We start from the raw sequence: 27,774 nt of genomic DNA, 5'->3' as shown, positions 1-27,774 counted from the left end.
AGTAGTCTCAAGGTGTCATCTACAATGTGGATAGAGCCATTTCAGTACAGTGACTAGTTCTGAAGCCATATTGGTATTGGTCAAGGAGCTGAAACTGCTTAATGTGGTTGCAGAGTTGCAGGTGTACACATTTCTAAAGTAACTTTGCCAGAGTTGGGATGCTGATAATTGGAAAGGAATTATTGAGGTTGGACAGGTCAGCATTGGTTTTGTTGGGGATAGGGGTCACTTGGCCTATTTTTTAGCAATCCGGAAGTATGCCTTGAGAGAGAGAGATGCATTATTTATTTTAGTCCGAAGAGGGAGTATGGAGGATCTGAACTCTTTGAGCTTGGCAGGCATGGTTTCATTGAAGTAGTTGGAGAGCTTAATTGATGTTATTGTTTTAAGTATATCGACTTCATTTGGAATTTTTAAGGCATTCCATGTGGCATTGTTTTTTGAAGCGTGATCCATAAGAATGGGTCTCACTGGGTGATGCAATAGGGGGAGACTGGGCTGTAACTGGCCTGAAAGATGCTGGGAAGAAAGTAGCAGTTCTGATTCAAATTTCCTAATCTTTGGTATTGTTTTTGAGAGTGAAACTGTCTGCATAAAAGCATGGCAGGCAGCTTACTTATTTGAAAAATGGGTAAAAGGAGGCCCAAACACAGCGAAAAAGGAGGGTGAGAATGGTCATCTGCACTTGGATAGGTAAAGCGAGTCATTTTGAGTAGACATAAAAGCAAAGTTGGTGCACCAGGTGGCCACCATAGAACCATCTCCTCACACCCAAAAAGAGACATTTGCGGGCATTGTAGTGTCATGAGACTATGAGGCATATGTACAGTGAAATGGCGCAGTGCGGTGCTGCGAGCAATTTTGCTGTGCCAAGTTGCATCATTTAAAAAACATAGGGATGTGCCACATTTATAAGAATACAGTGCACTCCTGTGCTCTCCCCTACGTATCCCCTGTGGCGGAGCACAAATAGAAGCAGTGCGCCAGCGCAGGCCCCTTGCACCATGGTGTAAGGTTGCCTGCATTGCAGGGATGATTGTGTTTGCCTGTACAAAAACAATCATTAATGGCGTTTTGTTCCTTCTATGTGTGCTGCCGAATACAGGACACATAGAAAGAGCAAAGTATGAGGAGAAATAAACATATTTCTTCTTGTTGTGCCACTTTAACCCCTCCCCTGGAAAGGAGTTAATTTATGGCACTGTCTCAGATTTACACATTCTGGGGCATTGTCAAAAAGCCATGGGTGTTGTGTGGGAACACCCACAGCAACATCCATGACATGTGCCTTTGATACAGAGTACTGCTTGAAAGAGGGCCATATTTGCAAGGCAGTGTAGAGCCATGCAAAGTGGCTTTGCGTGGCCTTGTAAATATGGGCCAGAACACCTCCACCGGAGCATCAAAAGAAGTGATGCTCCAGTGACGCTAGGGGCTTGTAAATATGCCCCTATGTGCGCTAGACCCTTGTGGTTCTAGGTGGACTAAACAGAGGAATTTACTAACTTTCTGGGAGGTGTTGTTATTTACGGTTCTGGCATAATGAGAGTTCAGTGCATGATCGTATGCTGAAGAATAAAGACATCTGTTACAGAGCTCAATGTGTGGTGTATTTATTTACATGATTCGGGACTGGAGTGGACGCTACAGCTGGCGAAGAGTAGGGGATTGTTCTGCTCGATTTTCCCGGCCTTCTTTTGAGGAAAAGATGATTAAATGTGACTTCAATCTCGTCCCATTCAAGTCTAAGGGTTAGAGTAGTGAATGGAGCCTATTTACTAGGCACTTCGACATGATTCTGTGCTCTTCCCCATAGATCAGGGCTCGCACACATAGCCTAGGGGATAGATTCGTTAGTATTAGGGATAACCTGTCCTGTAGTGAGGGTATTTCACGGAGCTGTGCTGAATTCAGGCCTGGTAGGCCTCAAACGGGAGAGACTCCATCTTTCTTTCTGCTCCAGCAGCTTGGGATGCTTCTAGGTCAAACGTAATGTTTTAGTTATGAGGTGTTATTCGCTTGGAGAGAACCGGTTCAGGCCGGCCCTTATCGAAGGATTGTATTTTTCTTCATGCCGAAGACACTACATCAGGCCGGCCGGCTGGGAACGTGTCCTTGGTACGGGGAGGTACAAGAATTTGGTGGGCGGCAGGTTACGGGCCGGAATTTTCCATGAGGAAACGCACCTCTATATTAGTGAAAGTCTGAGGCAGTTACATGTTCAGTCCGTAGGCGGCATCTAGCCGTTAGCAGTAAAGCTACTACTTATTCCAGGGAAGACAGACGCCATCTTGAAGGTGGAGAAGAACCGAGAGACAGATGCTTTCCTAGCAGAATAGCCAGAGAGGAGAGAGTAGCCGATAAGGAAGAGATCCCAGTGACTCGGAGAAGGGTGATTCCAGGCGAGCCGAGGCACAGACGAGAAGGGAACCTAGATGACTACTGAGTGCAGGCTACATACTACTAAGGTGATGTCGACCCTTTCTTATTAGAGTGTACAACTTAATCTTTCACTTTTCTTTGCAGGTTATGTGTTATATCGTAATGTTATGTGATTGTGTATGTAATGAGTAATAAAGTATCCAGTTTGTAGTGAACCAACATGTGCTGCGTGTTCTTGTATAAGAGGGTAGCCTATTCTTCTAGTCAGCTGCGGCTACATGAACAGATGTTAACCCTGATCAGGTAAGTGGTAACTGAATAAGGGAAAGAGGAGCCCCTCGAACCTGAGAACAGGCTATGCTCGAACTGGCAATCCTTGTGTGATCTGATGAATAGTGAGACTGATTCCCTTTTTGTATGTTATGGTAACCATAGGATGAACTGTCGTATGAGACTGCCGTCTAGGTAGAGAGGTCTGGGTTCGTATGGGACCGCGAGGCCGCCACTTGTGATACTGTCGTATGGGCAGAGAGGTCTGGATCCGGGTGGGATCGCGAGGCCGCCACTTGTGATACTGTCGTATGGGCAGAGAGGTCTGGATCCGTATGGGATCGCGAGGCTGCCGACTGTGCTGAGACTGCCGTCTGGGTAGAGAGGTCTGGGTTCGTATGGGACCGCGAGGCCGCCACTTGTGATACTGTCGTATGGGCAGAGAGGTCTGGATCCGGGTGGGATCGCGAGGCCGCCACTTGTGATACTGTCGTATGGACAGAGAGGTCTGAATCCGTATGGGATCGCGAGGCCGCCGACTGTGCTGAGACTGCCATCTGGGTAGAGAGGTCTGGGTTCGTATGGGACCGCGAGGCCGCCACTTGTGATACTGTCGTATGGGCAGAGAGGTCTGGATCCATATGGGATCGCGAGGCCGCCGATTGTGTTGAGACTGCCGTCTGGGTAGAGAGGTCTGGGTTCGTATGGGACCGCGAGGCCGCCACTTGTGATACTGTCGTATGGGCAGAGAGGTCTGGATCCGTATGGGATCGCGAGGCCGCCGATTGTAAGAGGTCTTGGTATGTATAGTAGGAATCCCCTGTCCTTAGGTGATAGATATATGTGGTTGCAGGATTGTAAATAGGTTCTAGGGAGGGGGTAACGTTCTGGCTGGGTTAGTGAGGCTCTGATGAGCAGGTTCTATCTGATCCGAAAACCCAAGCAGAACAGGGATACATACCCCAAAGAAACAAGGACTGCTAGCCCTGATAGTTTGGAATGGCACAACAACCTGCTTGAGAAGGAAGTGCCACATGACCTCAAAATAGGGTAAGACAACTCAAGCGCAAGCACAGGATTGTCCTTGCAGATTCTGCAGTCTCCTGTGGACGCAAAGAAGTCCTTTGGAATAGTGAAAGCTCTCAATGGCTGCTGAAGGGAGTGCAAATTACAATGCAGCCATATTCCTGAAGACACCATTGTCATTCAACACTGCCAAGAAGTACAATATTGACACCATGTGGACTGAATGGATTCAGCCATTCTATGACTTCATAGATGCCCTGGAAGAAGTAGATGATAATAGGAAAATCTTTAAATACATAAAGCACCTTGCCAGTGATGAAGTAAAACAAGTGCTGATGAAAATCTCTCAGACCGAGACAATAATGTACAGTTTGATCAGAAAAGCATTTGGAACCAAGTTCAATCTGATGCCAAATGTTGACTATGAAAGGTGCATTTTTAATCAAGCGAGGCAGCAAGATGGTGAAATGATGGATGAGGGATGGGTTTGTTGAGACACATGACCTGCTTATCAAACACTGAAAGGTTAATGAGATTAATGACAAAGAAGCTGTATGCCTCAGAGTCATCGATGGCTTTCTTTCAGACTCATTCAGAAGAGGCATGTAGCAAGAGACTCTCAGTTTGTAGAAAGTAAGAGTGGCTGCAACGGCGAAGAAAGAGCAGACCGACAAGTTGCTCATATGGAAGCTGGGAAATGGAAAAGTGAATCAGAGTTGATGAATAAAAGCAAGCACAAGTACAAGGTAGATGCATGCAAGTTGATGTCTCCAAAGAAGAAAAAGTTGTGTTTCCGATGTGGGGTTCCCCAAGAAGGTAAATGTCTAACTAACTATTGGACAGATTTGCAAATGTTGCGGGTAGGAGAACCACTTCACAACAGTTTACAAGGCAAAAGAGAAACCAACTGAGTCACAATGAGAATAAAAAACAGATCCCGGAAGGTTACAGAAGCAGTCTCGCCACTCCTTCCAGGACAAAAAGCAACATAAGTTCAGACAAGTAGAAACCAGACAAAGTAGATAGTCATCAAGGTCATCCTACAAAGGCTCTTCAACATCATTATCAATTGCCAGTGAAGAAGATGGATGTGTGATAATGATATCGATCAAAGAACAACATGCATGTGTAGCTTTGGCTGCTTGCAGAGAAAAACAAAGGACAAGGGCAAGCCAACAAACAAAATAACAGAATTCATTTGGATGCTGCCCCAGAGTTCCATTAAAGGTCAACGGTTGTCCCATAACCTTTCTCATAGATAGTAGTGTGTCAATCAACATCATGTCATTCAAAAAGATTCACACCCTCTTTCCTGTGCAATGCCCCCACCCGTCAAGCACAAAGGTATACACGTGGGCTGCTGCCAAAAACGTGTCAAGGGCTGTTCATAGAAACTATGTTAAATAAAACAACGTCAGTGGAAACACCAATTCACGTTCACGTTCTTCAAGGCACGTCAACCAGTGTATGCCTACTCTGTTTTGCCCCTGTTGTGGGCATGGGATTGATATCTCTCGACTGCAATCTCCATGCTCAATCTGAAATTGTGAGTCAGTTCCAGTCATTCTTTCATGGCCTAGGAAGGCTTTAGAAAATGTAAGTGCAACTTTATAATAATTAGGACATTTGCCCTTTTGCCCAGCGTCACAGCAGAGTCAGTTTTCACTTGCAAGGAACCATTGAGAAATATCTGGAAATGCTGTTGAAACATGACATCATTGAGGGCTCCACCAGTCCTATGCCCTTGGTCTCGCCCATAGTGGTAGTGCCAAAAAACGACAGTGTAGGTGCAGTGCACAACTATGTTGATATGCACCAGGCAAACAAAGCAATTGAGAGAGAAAGACATCCTGGTCCACACCTAGCAGACATGATCATGTAGCTGAACAGAGCTAAAGCCTTCTCCCTTCTTGACCTAAACAAAGGATACCATCAACTCAACCTGGAAGAGAACTGTAGGTACATTACTACTTTTTCGACTCATGTTGGTTTGTGCAGATACAATTCGTTGAGTTTTGTAGTGTATTTGGCTGCGGAAATATTTCAGGATGTTATACATCAAATAATTCAAACTGATACACATCATTTTAACTACAGTGATGACATACTGGTATTTAGGACAACGCAAAAGGAGCATGACAAGGCTCTTACACAAGTGTGCCAGCTGCTTGTGGATGCAGATCTCTCTCTGAATGCAGCATTGTGTGTTTCACCAGATCAAACTTAAGTTCTTCTGTGCACATATTCTCTGATGGGTTAATGACTTCCTGACCCAGAGAAAAGTCCAAGCACTGTCAGCTACTTGCCCCCCACAAGATGTCACCATGCTGCGATCCTGCTCAGGCATGGCCAGTTATCACTCAAGGCACATTCATGACTTTGCTACTGTGAGCACACCATTGAGAGACTTGACAAAATAAAATGTCCTTTTCCAGTGGTCTCCTGAAAATGATCAACGTTTCAAAAGAAAAAAACATGCGATTGGGAATGCGACAGAGATGGCCTATTTTGACCCCTAGTTACATACTGAGACAGTCGATGCAAGCCCAGTGGGGCTGGAGGCAATCTTCGCTCAACATAATGGTCATCCAAATGCTCAGAGACACATTGTGGCCAATGCCAGTCAAAGCCTGTCTGACACAGAGTGTACCTATTCTCAGTTTGAGAAGGAGAGTCTGGCTGTATTGTGGGCCTGCGAACATTTTCATGTGTTTCAAGCCTATCGTGTTGTGGAATGATTCATGGGAACCCTCAAAAGGGTAGTTCAACGAGTATCGATAGAGGGAATTGAGTTAAACCAGGGCCTGTGTCAAGCTCTCAATGCTTATTGTTCAACTCCTCACTCCAGAACTAGTGAGAGTCCTTACACGTTGCTATTTGAGATAGCTATTTCAACCAAACTGCCACAGTGAACAGTCAACCGATCCATGAATGCGTATAAGGTTTCTGGCACAGACATCTCGAAAGTGCAAAATAAAAACATATGCCAATCGGCATCAACAAGCTTAGGAAACAGTCTTCAATAAAGGTGATTGGGATCTGGTCAAGCAGAAATGAAATCAGAAATCAGACACTCTGTTTGCTGTCAATGGGTTGTGATGTGCAAAGGACACATGGTAACAGCACGTCATCCCAGAAAGCCCATCGCATGAGACTTGTTGCACTTTAAGCACCTGCCTTAACGTTATCAGGTCCTGCAACCGTGAATGGGGTGACCCCACCTAATAGTCCAGATCAAGCATCAGAACCTGTGCCATCGGTGCACAATCAGAGTGCACCTTGTGCCAATCGAACTGGCCGACTAGTGTGAGCGCCTTGATGACTTATTGAAGAACACTGATATGACTTGTTTATGCTTTTTATTTAACAAAGGAGGAGATGTAGTGTTGTGAGACTATGGGCGCTAGGACCCTTTGGTTCTAGGTGTACTCAACAGAGTGACTTACTGGGAGTTGTTAAGGTGTGGTTATTAATGGTAATGTCATAATGAGAGTGCAGTGTCTGATTCTATGCTCAGGAATAAAGACATCTGTTGCAGAGCTCCATGTGTGGCATATTTATTTGCATGCTCCCGGGCTGGGGAAGACACAACAGGCATTACAGTAAAGTTTGACAAAAATGTTGCAAACAGAAACACAATTGTGAGCTGCATAATTTAAATTTTTGCTGCCAAACATTTTGCTTACCCATTTTGCAATATTATGGGTGGTCTGAGTCAAACTACAGGGCATTACATAGTGTTGCGGCCAGGGCCACTGAAATTCCTTTCATCTAGTAGAACTGAGCTTGGGCGAGCTGGCTGAGACTCCATGGCAACTTGCCATCAGGCCCCTTTATCTTAGCAACTGTCAGCCACTTTGTCATTTGCTGACTTCCCAGGCACCTCTCCCATGATTTTATGGAATACTATTGTGTGGAGGTTCCATGGTAGCTGTCAATAGATATCCTCACCTGGGCTGAGCACTTGTTAAAATCTGCTCCTGGCGGCCTGGCTGTATGTACTTCTACTTGTACATGTCTGCATGAAGCTGAATAAATCCTCCTGCTAACATAGTCTCAGAGTGTGTTCATCACCAACCTGCATCATAACAATAGCGATGAGACTGAAACAAAAAAACTCTTGTAAAAATAAAAGGTCACAGCATATTAAAAGAAGTGAAGAAAAGTATCCAGAGAGGAGAACTGTTGAATAGAATTCAGCGCTACAGCTGAGGACCCTGCTCCAGTGGAGGGGATTTGGCCCCTTTTTGTCCCCTCCGATTCTTATCTTTTAAGTGCTTGAGAAATGAAGGAGTTACAATTCAATTCAAATTCAACATACAGTGCAACCCATTTGGCTACATAGTAAAGCTCCAAGGGCCAGATGTACAATGCTTTTTTGGGGCTGCAAATGGGAGAGCCTCCCGTTTGCGGCTGCAAAAAAGGGTAATGGCATGTATAAATGTAATTTTGCGAGTCACTGACTTGTAAAATAGCATTTGCGACTCCCGCTATTAGGAAGGGAGTCCCTTCCTAGTAGCGAGTCACCATGCCATCCACAATTGTTTTGCAAACGCATTTGCGGCCGCAAAACACTCACAGTTTACCACCTACTTCAAGTAGGTGGTAAACCATTCGCAAACGGGAAGGGGTCCCCAGGTGACCCCTGCCCCTTTGTGAGTATGTGAGAAAATATTTTTAAGAGCATGCAGTGGTCCCAGGGACCACTGCCTGCCCTTAAAAAAATTAAACTGAAAAGTTTCATTTTTTTTTACATGCATCCCGTTTTCCTTTAAGGAAAATGGGCTGCATTTGAAAAAGAAGACTGCTTTATTTAAAAGCAGTCCCAGACATGGTGGTCTGCTGACCCCAGCAGGCCACCATCCCTGGAAGTGCTAGCCATTCCTAATGGGGTCGCAAATTGCGACAGCCTCATTAATATTCATGAGGCATGCAATTTGCGACCTCATTAGTATTCCCTAACAGTGTCTGAGACACTGGTATACATCCCAATTTGCGAGTCGCAAATTGTGAGTCACAAATGCGGTGCCATTTGCGAGTCACAAATTGGTGAGTCGTACATCTGGCCCCAGGTCAGGAAATCAGGATAAACAGGCATATATTACAAATTTAAAGTCAGTGTAATTTAAATCAATCTCAGGAACATTCATAGCAATACAAAACCATCACTGGGCTTCTAGCTCTACGATCAAAGTTAATTCTCAATATTAAGTAGCCTCAGTAGCGATGGTACAAAACAACACAAACACAGCAGAATGAGAAGATTGAAAAGTCTGATTCTCCTGTCTATGATGCATGAAGATTTCTAAATCTTCAATTAAACTAAACTATAAACTGTTAAACGAGGATTTGATTAGATCCAAATGATAGAGCAAACTGTGACATCGAGAAACTTCAGTAGAATTTTTCAAAATAAAGTATGCATGATGCCATGCAAAGAGAATAAAGCATAGAAACATTAGGCACAGAGGTCTAAACCTCTCCTCTCATAAAGAAGGCTTGGCGTAGTGTGCTTTCATAGCCACAAGCATTGCCTAGTTATACTCTTGAAGACCTAGAAATTATGTCATGGACCTGATTAAAGACCACCTTCAAACAATACTTTCTTTATCAAGACACAGTTATAATTCATTCTTCTTAGATGTATGTTTCGAAAACACATCAATACTGCTTTCTCATTTGATCCACATATCTCTAGACCTTGAATGTATGCTTTCAGTCCACACAGCCAGTAAGCCTCCTCTCTGGTCTTGTTTTATTTCTCTCTTGACTCCCTTCTCACTGCCTTATCAGTTCTGCACAAATAAGACATCTTTCCATTCATTAGGTGACTGTACCAGGCATCTGGAGAGGGGAGGAAAGCACTCAATGGAAGAAAAACAATCACATTGAAGATTAAACATTGTGACACCCAAGTGCTTTGGTCAAGTTAACTAATGTAGAACTTCAATACAAGTTATGACTGAATAAATCCTAATACACAAAAGTGACATTATATTATAAATACATCTCTCATGTTGATATATTCCATTATACAACAAAGCAAAACATCTTCTTATGAATGCATATGGACCATAACTCTTTATTACTAGAAATAAAACATTAATGAACACGCTTTTATAAATGTCGTGATTACATAGCATGTGCCATTCATATATGGCTTTAAGTGCACTTTTCTCTTGCAGGTTACATTATATCTCATGGATACATAGGGCCAATATATACATATGTGGCCTGATCAATAATAATGAGGGTAGAGTCAATGTAATGCTGCTCCAACCCCATTAGTGCGATTCCACCAGACATCCCCAAAGATATATGAGCAGTGTTATTGAAAAGAAGAGCTCAGATGACACTCATCTGTTAATGATACTAGAAAAAGACACGATGCTTATCCAGGCCCCGCAGTAATTTACAATGGACATTGAAATGTGTCCCTATTGGGCATTTTCGTCATGTCCTTAACTTTACTGGTAAAAACACTTACAGATTTCGCAACAATGTATGTACAAAATGTTAAGGTAATCCGTGTCAGCAATTTAGCTCCGGTTTATATTTCAGGTTTTACCAAATCTTGCATTGCTTAAGCGAGTTAGCTATTTCCATATTTCCAGGAAGTGTTCCTGTATGTTTTTTTGTGTATAGCATATTACTTTTGTATAGGGCATACTTTGAACTCACCTCCATGTGTTTAGAATGGGTCACAATTGAGAGCTCTGGAGTTGAGGCAGAAGGAAGTGCGAGTTTCTCACAATGCCTTTCACTGAAAATCTTGCAGAATACATTACCATCCAATCCTTGGCCTCTCTGCTGCTCACACAGAGACAACTATTGACAAAGGTGGCTGGGTTTAGGTGTATGGCAATTATTTTGAACATATATCATGATGCAATAACAGAAAACTCACAGAGACCCCAAAATATCTGCCGGGTGGTGCACAATGGGAATCACTGAAATTTAGTTTGTGTTTAAGCTACGCCTGAAATGACATAGGCTATGTCCTTTTTAGAGACGGACCCCCCACCCCTTCACACACACACACACACACACACACTTTTTTCTTCACACTTAAAGCCCTGCTAAACCCCAGGTATTTTTACAAACAGCACAAAGAAGATCTGCGAATAAGCTAAAAAAAAAAATATATATGAAGGAGGAAAGACACCCAGAGACTATGTGAAAGGCAGGATATTTCTGGATATCTGCCCTGGGTCACAAGCTCTGCCCTGGGTGAGTCATCAATTATGTTCATTTAGAGAAAAACAAGTCATTACGTGAACTGTATTCAGCATTGGGTTTCAGTTTGTGAATAAGTTACGCCTGGGTGTAATTGAACAATTATGCTGTACTGCCATCTACAGGTAACGATTTACCGCCAGTTTTTTTTTTTTTGTGACGGTTTTTACCATTTGTCCTTCTGCCCTAAAATGGTTGTGGGTTGTTTTAATACGTGGCAGTTACTAAGGGCTTTATGTAATTTTCTGTATGTGACATGCAAGTATTGGGCTTATGTATATTGCTGCATTTGACATGCACTCTAAGGGCATAATGTGAATTTCATTTCGCAATACGTCCAGCTAGAACAAGCATGGACGGAAATAGATACTAGGGCCTTCGTTTCATCCCCACAACCTACGTTCATTGCCCTAATGTGTTTCTGGCCGTGGGAGTAAGGAGCAAACTGGCCTTATTTTCATAGCAATCTGCGTGCTACAGGTTAAGGCCTCTGACCTTTTACTGATGCAGCACCATTTAATTATCCATTTTTTTTCGGATGGGCATTTCTGAGCATTTTCTTTTCAATATTTAAAGAACATCTTTTGGTCTGGAACCTTTGTGTTCTACAGGTGTTCAGTGTTTAAGACATTGATTTGCACTTGGTTTTTGTGTGACCCTAACGAGTTTCACTTTTGGATTGGTATTATGTTATCCAGGACTGGGGTGTGAATTTTTTTTGTTAATTTCAATATACTTTTTATGGATTTTTACACATATAGTTATCATCGCTTTTTCGTTATAGGGTGGCAGCCCAACTTGCTGTCTTTGTCAAAAGTACAGGTACATGGTATATATGTTTGGCTGTCCCCCTAGTGGATAGGGGTGTGACTATAATGCTTATATTGCAGTCAGTTTTTGAGTCTAGAAAGGCAAGAGTTTTCTGTTTGATGTCAGGCTCACTACTTGGTATGTTATTTGTTCATGCTACTAGTCCCAGTTGAGGGTGTTATTCTGGTATTAAAGCTCTTGATAGAAGGGTTTGCTATGTGTATGGTGTGGTGATTGACGTAATTTAATTTGTCTCTTACCCTATAACCACTCTTTTTTTCTATTGCAAGGCTTCTACTCTATTCTCAAGTTTCTAGGGACTCACCCTATGTTCAGTTGCAGGGATTTCAACCTATTTTCAGCTGTAAAACAAAAATGTGATTTCTTGTCCGCATTTAATGGCCCTGCTATCCTCTAGCTGAAAAAGACAAGACCATCTCACTGGACACAGTTGATGGAGTGGGAAGATACCATACAAACACAATCAACCTAATTAAAAGAACAATTGCAAAATGAATATAGTCCAAAAAGTAATTTCTTTTCACATGCCTATTTATAAGAAAATGGAACTATCATAATACATCATCTTATGCATCTAATAGATGACAAGGAGAAAGAACCGTACCTCACAATACAGCCTTCACCGTTCGATGTTTGCAGCCAGGGGGAGGGGTAGAAAAACTAATTGCAGGGGAAGATTGGAAGAGGTTTCAGTAGATACATATGAAAGTCAAGTGGGCGTGCAGACATAATAGGAAATCTCGTTAAGTTGGAAAGGAAGGAATGGAAGTGTTTTGGTCTAAAAGTTGTTTAAAATTCTTGAAGGATTATATTCCTTCGTTATCATGGTGTCTTGATTGGCTGATGCTTTTTGTGAAATCAATAAAAATGTGTTTATCAAAAAAAAATCCTTGAAGGATTTGTTTAGGAACCAATTCCATATTCTGGTCACACTACCATTAATGTTCGGGCCATTGTACTTTCACTTTTAGAAGGCCAGAAGTTCTAAGGGAACTGTTTCTGCACTGCGTGGTGCCATAAAAAGTGCAGACAATTTTAGCTCAAAGTCAAGCGAGGGTGGAAAGTTATATGTGTATAGCTCATTGTGAGTGATACTCGCTGTCTTGAAGGGTCATCTTCTTTCTATGTTTAGTCACTAAAGTGTTACTAGTGCAGGAGTGATGTGATAAATCGGTTTCCAGAGAGAGACAGCGCACTAAGGAATGCAGGAAGAATACCTTCAGAGGAGTACTCTACTAAGACCAGTCAACAGAGAGTTGCAGTGATGAACGATCGACAGCACGGGGATTGGACACGTTTAACGAGTCCTGATCAAGGATGGAGTGGCGATCACCCCACAGATGTCACTCTCTGAAACGTGCATTCTTGCCAATGTCATTTATTTGTATTTGTTGGTTGAGCCTTCTGTTTTAAATGAAGTATGGCAAGTGTGTGCTGTCAGCAACGTCAGATTTGCAGTCGAGAATATTGCATGAGTCAATCCCGGATTGGATTGGTAGCATCGAATGCAAAGATTAGCTAAGGGTGATTGATAACTGGTGAGATGCCATCCACTCTTGTTGCAGTTTGGAATGTTTGGGTGAGTACACCACGCCATAAGCAGAAGACATCTTGAGCTATGGTTGTGTATCATCAACATTTGTATGCTACAAGATCCCAGAGTTCTTGAGTAGAACTCCCAGTGGTTCTATCTGTAACCTAAAGAGTGCAGGGTCAAGAGTGGACCCTTATTGGACCATTTGCTTCAGAAATACAGATCTGGAAAAGCAGTTGCCAAATTTGGTCTGTTGGGACTAATTGGTCAAGTAAGAGATAAAAAAGTTGAGGACAATTGGATTGATGCCCATGCGCTTATTAAGAATCCTTGAAAGTGTATTGGGGAGGACTTGGAGACAGGAGTTACCAGTGTCGAGCATACATAGTGTATGGCTGACCGCCTAGAGCACATTGACTACAGTATGACAACCCTCTCTAAATCTTGACTGAAAACATCTCATTATCAGAGATATGTTGGCCAACTAACAGATCTGCAACACAGCGTTCGATTGTTGAAATGGGAAGGGTGCATTTAAGACAGGAAATACATTGTGATCCCCCAAGTCTGGTGTGGGCTTCTTCAGTTTAGAAGTGACTTGGCCAATTTTAAGTCAGTCTGAAGACACCATTTCCTCCAGAGAGAGAGTCACTGGTTTTCGACCATTGTGAGAGGAGCTGTTAAGTCAGGTTTTTAGAAATATTTGGAAGAGGCACAATTAAATGATTAGAAGTTTTCAAATTCGCAATTGTTCTTTTACAAAACATAATCTGTGATTACATCAAATCGAGAGCAATTAATCTTGGATCTACAAGGAATGTATGTTTCTTCGAGAGTCGTGTAGATATGGCAACAGCAGTTCAATGCAATAATGTTTTGATTAAAGAACCTGGCAACTTCTTCAGACTTGGCAGCAGGATTACCAACTCTGACAACGGGTCAAGGGTTCTTAGCTAATCTATTCCAAAGAATGTTCCAGGCAGTTTATACAGTGTCGATAAAATATTTGATATGCTTGGACTTTGCAGAGATTATATTCCGTTTATAGTATCTTTTGGCAACCCTCAAGTTGTTTTTATTATAATTATTATTACCATTTGTAGAGGTCCACTGTTACAAAAAGGTGTTCTGGCCCTAAGAACCGTCTGCTGCCTAGTGGAAAATTAGAGAAAATAAACAAACGTGGAAGGAGAACCAGTCAAAAGAACAACCTACAGAACATAGAGCCAGGTTTTCAATAGCTTTCTAAATAAAATCTTAGCTTGTTAGTAGAGTGAGGCAAAGGAGGGATAGAAAAGTTCAACCACCTATTGGTGCCTTCCTGAATTTGGGGTCTGTAAGCAGATTGACACTGGCGTGGCGAAGCATGTGCGTCTGCCTATAGTGAGTGAAATGGGTTTGCAGGTAGCTAGCCCCACCAGATGGATAGATTTATGAACTATCCATAGCAGCTTAAACTTGATCCAATATAATTAATACAGGGTGGCTGATAGATGAATAGCGTGAACGGGAAACAAAGAGTTGCAATAATCCAGACAACTTCAAATAAGTAACTGGTCTACAGTGGGTGAACATGGTCAGGCAGAAATGGCAAAGTTTTGCTGAGAAGCTGCATTAAGGTTAAGCAGGTATTAGAGACCTTCTTTACATAACTAGACAATGAAAGCTCAGCGTCCTTATATACTCCAAGCCTCTGTTCTACTAAAGAGGCTTCGGCGTCGGATTACTAGGTAACGGCCCAAAGATTGCTGGTAAAGAAAGGGGAGGTCTGCCTGTGTCACAGCTGAGGATTTCCATTTTTGTTCTATTAAATTTAATGAATTCTGCCCTAACCAATATGAGATGTCCCATAGGCATGTGTGGAAAGCTTCCAAGGGCAAGGGGCTAGATTGATCAAATAACAATATTATTTGTGTGTCTTCAACATAATTCATTAAATTAGTTCCATGACTATGAATCAATTTAGTTTCAGGTATATATGAAATAGTGTATGGCTAAGGGAGGATTCCCTGAGTAACCCCTTGCTCCACTTTTAGGAACCCGGATTAAAAATGCAGGAGGTATATGACTTGGTCTCTGCCTGATAGATAGGATTTACACCAATTTAGGGTGGCACCCTGGATGCCAATTTCCCTAGCCATGAGATTAAGCGGTTATGGTTACTGTATCAAAGGCAGCTGACAGGTCTGGTATTATTAACACTAAAAAGGGCCTATTGTCTGCCGCCGTTCCGAGGTCGTCTAATACAGCAACCAATAAAGATCTAGTGTAGTGGGCTGGGTGAAGGCCTGAAAATGCTGGATTAAGTAAACTATTACCTTCAAGGAAATTGGAGAAGATTTTATTAACATGATTCTCAAAGATTTTCACAGGAAAAGGGAGGAGAGATATTGGCTGGAAAGTGCTTAAAAAGGGGGGAAACGAAGAGGGTTCGTTGAGCAGTGGGACCACCATAGATGTTTTTCAGTCTGAAGGTACAACTCAAGATGATAGCGAACTATTACATAAGGACTTCAAAGGTTTAACAAGACAGTTATAGACCTGCTTTCAGAACTTTGGTTGAAAAGGATCTAATGGTGATCCAGACGGAAAACAATTGGCAATTTTCAAAAAGTCAGTGGTGCTGATTGAACCCACAGTTGTAATAGTTGGTAACATGCTCTCAACAACCAAAGTCTGCTTAATATCTGGAGAGCTCAAGCCGGGTAATGATTCTGCACCTGGATAAAGAGCAGGTGAAGTGAGATTTCTAAGACTTGAAAGCATGTTACAGACTTTCTCCACAAAATAAAAGGAGAGGGTGTAACACAATTGTTGTGTATGCTCTATGGCCTGAGAATAGCAAGGAGGATTATAAGTGACTGATACTAAAGTGTTTGGGGTGATGAGAATTGATTTAGCATAATAGTTTGCTGTAGCAGCAAGGATACATTGTTTGTAAGTTTTTGGCTCAATGTTTAACTGATTTCTAAGACCAAGAGAGTAGGACATTCACCAGCATTTCTCAATTTTATTACACTCAAGTTAAGCTGGTCACTGTACCATGGTGCAGAAGGCCGGGCACAAGAGCAGATATTCTTGTACAGAAGAATACTATCTAAAGCCTGGATAATCAAGTTATGGTAGCAATCTGAAGCATCCTCAACTGTGCGGTGAACAGGGAGATAGGCTTCAAGGGCCTCCTCCATCATGTCTTTGAATGACACTTCAGGGATAGTAGGGAGAGTAGTCGATAATGCTTCACAGGTTAATTTAGCCCAGGGGCAAGGCGTGATGGATTTATTGTTGAGTGGGCAGCAAAGTCATGATGAAGCTGATTGCCAGATTTGGAAAAGAGAGAGTGATTGTTCCACACCTAAGGAAGAGTCGTAGCAATAGTAAAGAGTCCTTCTGGGTAAAAGAGTAAATTAATAATATAGCTCTCTTTGTCAGTGGTTTCTGAGATAAATTAAAGCTCCATACTGCCTCTATAGAGCCCAGTCTAGGTTGAAGGGAGATTGTTCCCAGTATTTCTCCAATGCTCCAAGAGATTTCCGTACTGCAAAGAGATCGTCTTCTGTTCCTAACAGAAGCAAACTCATTAAGGAGTTCTGTCATACAAACATTGTATGTGGTGGGACGGAAGTAAAATCATTGATTCTGGAGATCAAAAAGAGGTAATTCGAGGACAGCTGTACAGGTTTGTTAACATAAATGATTTTGGAGGCCCTGAACCAAGTAAACCTTCCCCAAGCATTTGTGGTGCATAATAACGAATAAAAGGGAGACCTGGGGATGATTGGACCAGTGTGCAGTGACTCTATTTCAACCTTAGAGATTACTAGGTCCAGTGTACAGCCTTTGCTATGAGGAGTTTCAAGTTTCAAGTTTATTTATTATGATTTGGGACTCTGAAAAGGTCCACATAAAATAGAAAATATGCATCCAAAATCAGCGTAACACTCTTATAAAAGAGGAATGTTCTAAATTTTTTACTCTACTAAATTCATCACATCATATAAAAGCCGATAAAAAGCATATGAGACCTTCCAAGGACCTTTCAAGTGCCAAGTAAATTGATCGATAAAAAACTAGATTGCCATCATTAAATACTTAGAGGACTTTCGTTAAACGTTTATGAAGATTACAATCCAATACTACAGTAAGAACTTTAAGAATTAGGAACATATAGTATAAGCGGGGATTTATAAATTCAAACTACAGTACACAATAACCAGCAGCGTAATGAAAGTGCAAGGATATTTAAAACTTTGTAGTAAATTCAGGGTTGTACAATTCGAGGTAAAAAATAAAAACTCATGGTAAGACAAGAATATACAATTTCACGTACAGTACTCAATAACTAGCAGCATAATGACTAGAAAAAGTGCAAGTTCTCGGAGACATACATAATAAACCAATACTGTTCTAAAATATATTTAAAAATTGTTTAAAAACGCAAAATAATTTAAAACAAACTAGTTCAGAAGGAGATGCCAGCAGACAGTTACGGGCCTCTTCTGCTGTGGTGATGTTGTACTTTAGAAAAAAATTCCTTAGGTATCTACGACGTAAAGGTTGTAATGTGGGACAAATAAATAGGACATGATTTAAGTCTTGTCTTTCCTATCTAGCAATGCTCTCCCAAGCTCCTGTTACAATTCTTAAAGGGAGTAAATTCAGTCTAAGCAGCAGAATATCTCTACGTACTCCATGTTGGAGATTCCATAAAACATAAGGTTGAGGTTTTTTGTAAATAGTACTCCCTGCAAAACAGTCATTTTTACAATTCTCTTTACACAATAAAATATCTCTTTTACGAGATACCCCGTAGATTGCTTTTTTAATTCTGAGCATGTTTACAAAGCACCGCCACACTTTCCATCTCGAGGCCGAACAATTTTATGACTTTTTGTTGATTCCTAAAAAGAGCTCTTTTTCTTTCATAATGACACAAATTTCCTCACACAATGCTACTTGTAAGCTATTTGCTAATGCGTTGCTCCATCTTAAGCACGCAGCCATAGAGAGCACATAGGTGGAGAGTAAACCAAATTCTAGCCGAATTGCTGCAATAGGAGCAGCACGATTCCGATTATAGATTAGGTGCCAAATCTGTCCCTCTACTTTCTCAAATTTATCCCACTCTTGTGCATCTACTGTTTCGCAGGCATAGCTCAATTCTGGCGGTATCTTTATTTTATGAACTGATAAAATATGTGCGAAATGTCTTTTCCCACAGTGTGCATAACATCGATTGATTGCTGAGGCCTGTGAAATTGTCTTGCCTTTACATTGATTCATATGATTGCTACTGGAACACCTGTTTGTAAAGATTTTTCCTAAATATGGATAAAACTTTACTATGTCCAGTTTCTCATTCCCCAAGAACCAGTGATTGTTCTTTCTGACTCTACATCCCCGTTAACTAAAAACCATAACTTTGCTCTTTAAAATATTTATTTTTAGGTTGTATTCTTCTGTATACCTAGTCAACTCAGCTAATCGTCTTTGAAGTCCGGTTGGGGTTAGATCCATTAATATGGCATCGTCTGCATATAGCAGGCAGCTCAACTCCTAATTCAGGGGAATCCCCTTTGCTAAGCCCCACTCCACTTGGCAAATCATTAACATGAAGAGAAAAAGAAGAGGGGCCAAAAGACACCCTTGCTTCAACCCATTATGGGTCTCTAATTTTCTTGACAGGCCCTTTGTTCCCCCCAATAAAACCTGCATCCAAGTAGAACAATGCAGTGCAATAATCCGTCGTAGTAAATTCCCTGGTATCCTCATGGTAACCAATTTCCCCCGATCTACCCGGTCAAAGGCCTTAGAGAAATCTATAAAAGCCTCAAATAATGGCATTTCCCGGCTCACTGGATACTTTTCAATTAAAGTTTGCAAGGCGGTGATGTTATCAAGGGTGCCACTATTTTTGCCAAATCCTGTTTGCTCTACAGGAATGAAACCATTTCTGAAAGCCCAATCCTGAAGAAGGGTAAGAATGCTCTTCACAAACAATTTACCAGTCGCATCCAGAAGAGATATCTGTCTTAAACTGGCAGGGGAATTTTTGGGACCCTTTTTGTATAATGGAACAACTATACTTCCCTTCCAGGAGTCGCCATGAGTATAACAGTGAACAAACAGTGGATGTAAAAATTCTGCCCATGCTTCGCCATCCTGTTTAATTATGGCTATTGGTACATCGTCTAGACCCATCGCACTAGAGTATCTTGCCCCTTTAATATAACCGTCTATTTCGGTGCACGAGGGGGCTCCATAATCACTTCCCACGGAAAAGGCAGAGCCAACATCAAAATTCCATCCGACTGAAGAATTTAAAGCATACAGCTGGGAAATATACTTAGACCATTCTTAATCTGATATCAGAATGGGCTTTGCCTTATCTCTCCCATGACAAAATTTAGCTATCAGTGCCCAGTATTTCCTGATGTCACCGGATTGAGCGACCTCACGTAGTTTAACCCAGTTTGTGTCTTCCACCCTACTATGTTCAGATACCATTTTCTTTTCCATACCTATTTTAGTCTATTGCTTTCCCTTTGCCTGGGTATTGAGGACAGCCTGAATTGTTCTCTGATTAAGGTATTAATTTCCCAATATAGTTTTTTAATTTCCCATGATTTAGCCACTGGCAATGCAGAACTGGCAACTTGTTTTTTACTTCCACACAATCTAATTACAGCCAGGATTCTCTCGGACCTGGTAATGGGGGATTCTTGTATATGAATAAAGGCCACATTTTCAAAAACTCTCTTAAAACATGGAAGCAAATTATTTGACCAAAATGTGTGCCTGTTACTGCGTTTATATGAAATATTTTCATCCCTATGATTTCAGAGTTCATGCTTCTCAAATTGCATATCAACATCCACAGCCAAAACTCCATGATTACTCATGCCTGTTGCTAGTACCTTAAATTGTGTACATACACCCAAAAATCGGTAAGATACCACCATGTAAAAATTAATGAATGTCCATATGGGCCCCGGTAAGTATAAGAGGCAGGGGAATCCTCTTGAAATCTGCCATTTAACATTACAAGGTCAAACATTCTCAGATTATGAAAAAGTGACAAACCTCGTTTATCTGATCTTAAATGGTCGGGCAGTAAAGAATCCGGAATGGACCATACTTCCTCCAACACAAAGTTTGAAAAAGACATGACAGAGCCATGGGTAGGTTTATTGTAGTAGTTGGTAAAACCATTACTAGAGAAGAACGAAGTGAACATGTTGGCAGCCTGGTTTTAGAATTTCCAAGAGTAAATTGAAATCACCAAGAAAAATATTTGTGTTTGAACATTTAAAATAAATAAAAATATGCTTGGTGCAGCTGGACATGGATGAGTCTCAAACCCATTGTTAATAAGCTGCATACCTCACTTTTCCCAGATAATGAAGATATTGGCAGATTTATTTATCTGAAGAATCTTTAACCCCAAATGATAGATTGAAAAATGAGTGATATAATTTGATATAGCCAATAAGAAGATTGAAATTATTCCGGAATCTGTTTTGTACAAGGCTATGCACAGAAGACTACTGAAAGGTACTGTTGGGATGGAAAAGTTCTCTGCATGGTAAAGAAAGTGTATCCCTGCCTTGAGTGCCCACCTGGACTGTTGTATTGACCTATAATGCTGATTTTATATCATAGATGAGCATGGATCATGCATGTGTGCCATGATTCATAGGCATGTCTCACTGATTGCAGTCTTGTTGGCCTGGGACGGATGTCCAAAGCACTACTCTCATAGTGGTGGAAGGATACTGCCTTCACCAGGAATTAAGCAGCACAAGCGCTGTGGTGGCAGCATACCGGGTACTGAACAGTAGTGGTAAACAGGAACTTCACAGCGCAGAGGTAGTGATTCCGAGCTGGATGTATGTGTACCTGGGAAGGGTACAGTACTGGGATAGAGCAGTATGGTGCAGTGCATGTGTGGATAATACATTTACTGATTGTATATATCCTTGGGAGTAATACATTACATGCGAGATGTAGTGCTGTTCAGTGCGCACACAGGAAAAATCATCTCTTGGGTTATGTGTGCTTGTGTGGAGTACAATATATGAAGGGTGAAATGTGCAGCGTGCACAGGCTGAGCATGCGTGTGTGCTGGCAGTGTGTTTTTGCGGAAGCTACATGCTGGTATAATCCAGAAAGGCAACAGTGCTAAATAGTGTGCAGTGTGAATGTGTGTGCTCAATATATTTGTACCTGTAATGGTACAATGCATGGAAGGGACAGTGCTGTATATAAGTGTGCTGTAAATGCACAATGAGTGCTGATGTACCTGCAGTGGTACATTACATGGAGGACCCTGGGTTCCAATTTGGGAAGCCCATGCCTGCCCAGTGAAGACATGTGGAGGAGGGGATTCCCCCAGACAGATTTGTGGATTGTTACATTCATGTGAACTGGGAGGGACACACACTGGAGGGAAGGGAGAAGAGACTCATTTTGCATTTTAAGAGGTTGCTCTTTGTTTCAATGAAAGATCACAAAGAAGGGGACTGACATGGAAATCATAAAGAGTAGGGCTGGAAGCCTGGGATTAACTTTTGATGCACATACCAGTGTGGCTGATATCCAGGTGTGAACTCTGGCCACTCCCATGAATTACGTTATGGGACAGTCAGATTTGGAGTCACACCGGCTGCTTTCATGAGGAAAGAAGAAAGAGATGAGTGTTCACTTCAAAAGAAGGAGAACCCCAACATAAACCTTCAAAGACTCCTACTCTATATCACATTCGGTGTCTGGAGAAGAACAATAAGAAGGGGAGGTTGAGTCCCCAAAAATCGATCATCTGCCGAGCAGCTTGACGGGCTGTGTGAGAAGGGGAAGCTATGCAAGACTTCTGCCTGTGACCAGGACTTGGTGGCAAGGCCTGCTTATCTCTCTGCTGGGTGAAGGAATATCACTCAGGGACACCTAGACCAGCTGCCCTGGAGCACCAGTGCCTGCCTGCTTGCCAAGACACGTGTGCCGTTTGAGGAAGAGCAGGGTTTAGTAGAGATCAAAACCATGAGGACTCCCTATGCGAGATGTGAGGATTTAGCTGTGCATCGGTCGAACTGTCACACGTGTTCAGGATTGTTTTCAGTGACCCCCGTATACCGGGAGAGGGCTGCCATAGACTGAGCCTTGTGTTGAGCCCCGTGCGGATCTTTGTAGGCCTGTATCACCGTGCTGTGGTGACATGGTATGCCAGAGGGGGCCACCAGTAGCGTACCATTCCAAAAAGTGCCAAGATTTCCAGGTTTTATGACTACCTCAACTATTGTATCTTTTGATATCTGTATTATCCTATAGAGAGACTGAAGCTACAATGCGTGAGAGAACTGCCCCAACTCACAGTAGAGGACTGCTGGAGAAGTCATGGACGATGCAGCATCCTTGCTAGCTCCGGTCGGGAGCAGAAGAGAGTATTTTTCCCCACACCAGTTGAGCAAATTCAACTTACAACATTTTTGCGAGCAGGAAGCTGCTCCTACATTTGAGAGAACTCCGGCAGTGCCACTCAGAAGAGAGGGTGGCAAGCAGTCTTACTTCTGAAAACTGAGCAGGACTTGCGGGTCCAAGTTGAAGGTGCCCATTACATTGATGAACTCTTCTGTGCTGCAAGAGAGGGCAAGAAGTGAACTGGACCATTTGGGCCCCAGCGAATTATCTGCTAATGGTGCTACTGCACCATCAACACTTTTGACTAAATTCCTAAAGCGTCAAATGAAGAACTCTTGAGGACGGCCTAATAGTTTGCATTCCCTTATGTGGCCACTAGTGAATGATAATAACCCTGAACATGTTACATGAAGGAGGGAGGAGTTGGGATTTGCCTGACAACTACTAGAGCCCTGACTTTAAGGGGATTGTGTTGTTGCTTCTGAATGTTGCACTTCGTTGCATACGTAGAGTCAGAAATAACAAACTACTTTTTTAACAACAGCAAGTATTTGGCTGGACATTGATTTATTATTCGTACTGTTTGCACTTTGGGTCATGAATTGCGTTACGTGACTGTAATAAAGTAAATCCACACCAGATGAAAATATGTGGTAAGAGGTATTTATTACAGCCTCAACCAACAGCCAGCATATCAACTGTCATCATAGAACCCTCACATGACAGAACCTCAGAACAAGCTGGTTCCATGCCTAGTGTTCTGGCATGGAGCCATGTTACATCATTACACTTCTTCCTCTTTACATTAGAACAAAAGTAACATGAGAATAATAAACACATTTGAACAACAAGAAAAAGAAGGTAGAAAGAACTACACAAAATCACGTAAATGCAAAGGAAACCTGCGTGTTCTGACACCCCTACAAGTACTATGAGACCTTACATCAATGTCTGAGGGAAAACGATAAGAAGTATCATCCCTCCTGTTGGCCACACCATACCCCCGAAAATGTGCTACACAACTATGATTCCAGATGCGACCATCATCCGTCTTGACAGCATTTTTAAACAGCTTAATAATAGTTTTTGGAGAGGTATATTCGCCAGTGTAATAAAGTAAATCCACACCAGATGAAAATATGTGGTAAGAGGTATTTATTACAGCCTCAACCAACAGCCAGCATATCAACTGTCATCATAGAACCCTCACATGACAGAACCTCAGAACAAGCTGGTTCCATGCCTAGTGTTCTGGCATGGAGCCATGTTACATCATTACAGTGACCTTGATCTATATCCTCCTTTAAGGTTCCTTGACTGCTTCACCACAGCTACCACTGAGAGTCAAGTGCAGAAGGGGTACTTGGTCCAGTTGAGGAGGAGCAATAGTAAGCTTGGCCCTGGGACTTCCAGAGTAAAAGGCCTCACCACCACTGTTAGGCCCAGTAACCTCTGCTTGAGCCATAACCCTCTGAAAGGGGTTCTGACAGGCACTGTGTAGTACTATTAGTGATAGATGGCACAGAGATTACAAGATAGCATGGTATGGATGGCGGTAGACAGAAATACACATAACAATAACATTTGGATAAAAACTATTGGAGTTGCAAAGATTAAAGAATGAATGTAATTAGCAAAGACGTCAAGTCACAGAGCTAGGTGTAGTGAACAAGTTGAAAGAGATGACACCATTTTTTATGATCAAAGAGTTAGGGAACTGAAAGGAGAAAGCATATAGAAACACATGTAACTTGAAGAATTAGGATTTATTTTGCAATCAGTTGTGTGAAAATATGAAATAGACAACAAAAGCAAAACATTAGTTGCCTTTAATGTCACTTCAATTCAACTCAATAAATCATTATTTGATCTTAAAAAGGTCATAATAGCGCAGAGTAAAAACAATACCATAAAACATATACAATAAACGCAGTATCTTAAATAACATTCTCAATGCATTCATGATTAGCTAAAAACATAAAAATCACATCAATCCATCACAGAAACAAATTGAATTAAAACAGAGTATAACTGTTCCTCTAGACGCCTCAACTACCTTACTGGCTCCCCTCCTTGGGGTTTCTACTGCAGATAGCCATCTTAAGAAAACAGCACAAGCTATGACAGATATCAGGGCTATTTAACATTTGAAGGAAGGTTAAGGCCATCCTACATTTCTAAAAGGCTATCTTTTCCAATGTGGGTTTAAGACAAAGCTGAAAAAACTTACCATATGAGTCACAGAAAAACAATAAAATGTATCAAAGATTGTTCTGCCTTACCGTTGCAGGGACGAGGGGCAGCATGCTACCCCACGCATTCGCCCCATCATAAAAATATGCTAAACCAACCCCTACCTGAATCTAAAAAGGAGAGACTGCTCACAACGTGTTAAGTCTAGCATAAGGTACATAGCAGTATCGCCCATCACAAAAATGGAGTAATGATGGCAAATAGTGTGTTTACAAATAGCTTCCTGAATCCTCTGTGAGGAGGTACGTTCAGGAAACCTCTGCTTGACCACCCTTTTTTCGGTCTTAGTAATTAAACCAGGGGTACAACCAAGAAGGCCAATATCAACCAGAGATTATGGACATAATTCAGACAGGGAATGGAGAGTCCCTTATCCAGACGTAGACACTCCTCAATAACTGCCCTATTGAAACTTGCCTCACTATTACTCCACACACCCCCTCCCCCACACACACAAAGCCGGAGGGGTGCCGGTCAATACTATCAGAAATGTAGTCTAGGTTCAGTTCGGAGTTCAAAATAAAATTTGCACATGAGGGCGGAAGGATTCTCCTACAGATCCAGTTTTCATCTACTTGTATGGTAACAGCATTATGAAATCCACAACCCCCTGGCTCCATATGGGGCAGTTAGGATACATTACATTATGTACACTTTAATAAATGGGGAAATCGTGGACCTATCGTCCGTAGGTAAATAATAAATGGAACCTGCTGCCTTTCTGAGTTTTCTGCGGGGCTGTATTTATTTGTATCTGCCAAGAATCACTTAACACCAAATCGCAGAAATTTCCTACTGCACTAAGCTTTGTCTCGTCTAGTTTTAACACTGTCAACGCTTTCCTATCAGGTCCGAGTCATAATGTGTGATTTCGCAAAATTTCTTTTTATATCTACAGTACTCATAAATGATACAAAAGATTCCACCAGGCTACGCAACACTCAAGGAGTTCTAGCTAACACTTAAAGCCCCATGGTGAAAAGCATCTCCTTTAATCACAGTTAGTCATTCCCATTTTTTGTTGTATACGGGTCCCAAACCCATACATAATTGTGAAAAGGCATTTTCTAATGGTGGTCTTTTCAACACAAAAATCATCAACATGGATTGAAAGAGGCTGGCTCCAGCTCCAGAACTGAGCATCATTACATTAGAGCAGTGACAAATCATTGTTGTTTTCCACTGCTATGACATGTTGGCAGGTGATAACAGCAATTAGAAAAGCTTGCTTAAGGATCATGGACAGGTGTGGGACCCATCTGTAGTATGAGAGCAGAAATGTGATGCCTGATATAAATCTTGGATCTCCAGCAGTGAAAATGAATAGCTTGTGTGGCTAAATTCTCCATTTCAAACTTAAAAGAATAATGTCAATTTTTCTATTTATTCATAAAGGAACTTTTTTATTTATTGATTTAATTACCTAGCCAAGTGTTGAGATGAATGTAACAAAGCCCTTTTTGTTTGCCATAAACGGGAAGATCTGTTGTAATTATTTTTACAATTTTTCTTAAGTAGTTGGCAAAGTAATTTCCATGGATGCCAATAACGGGCCCCTACGCCACCTGTTGCCACCCATGCCATCTTGCTTTCTACCCTTGTAAAATTGTAAATTGATACTTGTATAGCGCACTACTCACCCGCAAGGGTCTCAAGGCGCTTGTACGAATACCGCTGTGGAACCCATCCTGGCTTTCCCTGTGAGGTGTTCACTCCTGGGCACCCCCAAGGTGGAGGCCAGGCATCCTTAGCGTTGTGGGGGCCGTTGTGGAGATTAGCCTTAGCAAGAGCACTAGTGGCATAAAATCGTCAGCAGTGTGAGCAGCGCTTCATTTCACTGCTATGCTGAAGCTCTGCCTGCAGAGACATCATAATGGCCTGCAAGCTCATCCTGGGTGGGGCAAGAACTTGTTTCACTCGTTGCTATGGTAACCCCGTGCTGATGCAGTCTTTGATATGATACATTGTATGTCTCTGCTGCGGACCTGGGCTAGCATGCTGAGTGAATGAGCATGTGTCAAGCACAGCATGGCTGAGCATGATTGGACAGTGACTAATTGCATGTGTTGCAGCTAGCAGAACGTGTGTGTGAGTGAAAGCGCGCACCTGTTGCACCCTACCCTAGCTGTGGACGTGGTGCCTGATGCAGTATGTGTACTGCTGGAGCAGAGTTTTCTGTTTGAAAATTCGCTGGCTTTTGAAGCTCTGGCATGTCTATTTGTCATATTAATTTTAATAATTACTAGCAATTAATTATTTGTCTTGTGCAAGTGTGTTTATATTAATCAATCCGTTTGTCTTAACAAGAGAGAGAGAGTTACACGAGGGTACGCATAAACGTGCTGATTAATTATAATGTGCGTGTTTCCATGTTTAAATGTTGCTATGTGCTGTTTATTTTTGAGCACAAAATGCTTTCCGAATTAATGCTTTTCTATGTTGCAAGTGCTAGATAGATGCATACACATAAGGGTATTAGTGGGGTTAACACTGTTTAATCACTATGCTGTGGTAACGTTGTTTTTGTTTCTTTTAATTAAGATGGTCTATTGAGGCCTATGATGGCCTAGAAAAGATGGCCGATTTGTAAGCCTGGCTGTGATTTATAATATGAAAACTGTGACGAGGGAGACCCCTGCTGGAAATGGTCCTGAAGCTAACTGACCATGGTCCTTGCTTGCTTGTTTGAAAACTTTCCATGAGGACAGCAGCAGTTTTGGGAGATCTCCAAGTGAAATGAAAATGTCCTTGGCAGCCTTGGGAAACAAAGGATTCTTAGAGAAAAACTCTGAACTGTGGCTCGATTGCCGAGGAGAAGTAGAATTAAT

This window comes from Triturus cristatus, chromosome 4_1 (genome assembly GCF_964204655.1).
Source record: "Triturus cristatus chromosome 4_1, aTriCri1.1, whole genome shotgun sequence".
NCBI lineage: Eukaryota > Metazoa > Chordata > Amphibia > Caudata > Salamandridae > Triturus > Triturus cristatus.
The sequence above is the reverse complement of the archived record's forward strand: the minus strand, read 5'-3'. Positions refer to the sequence as shown.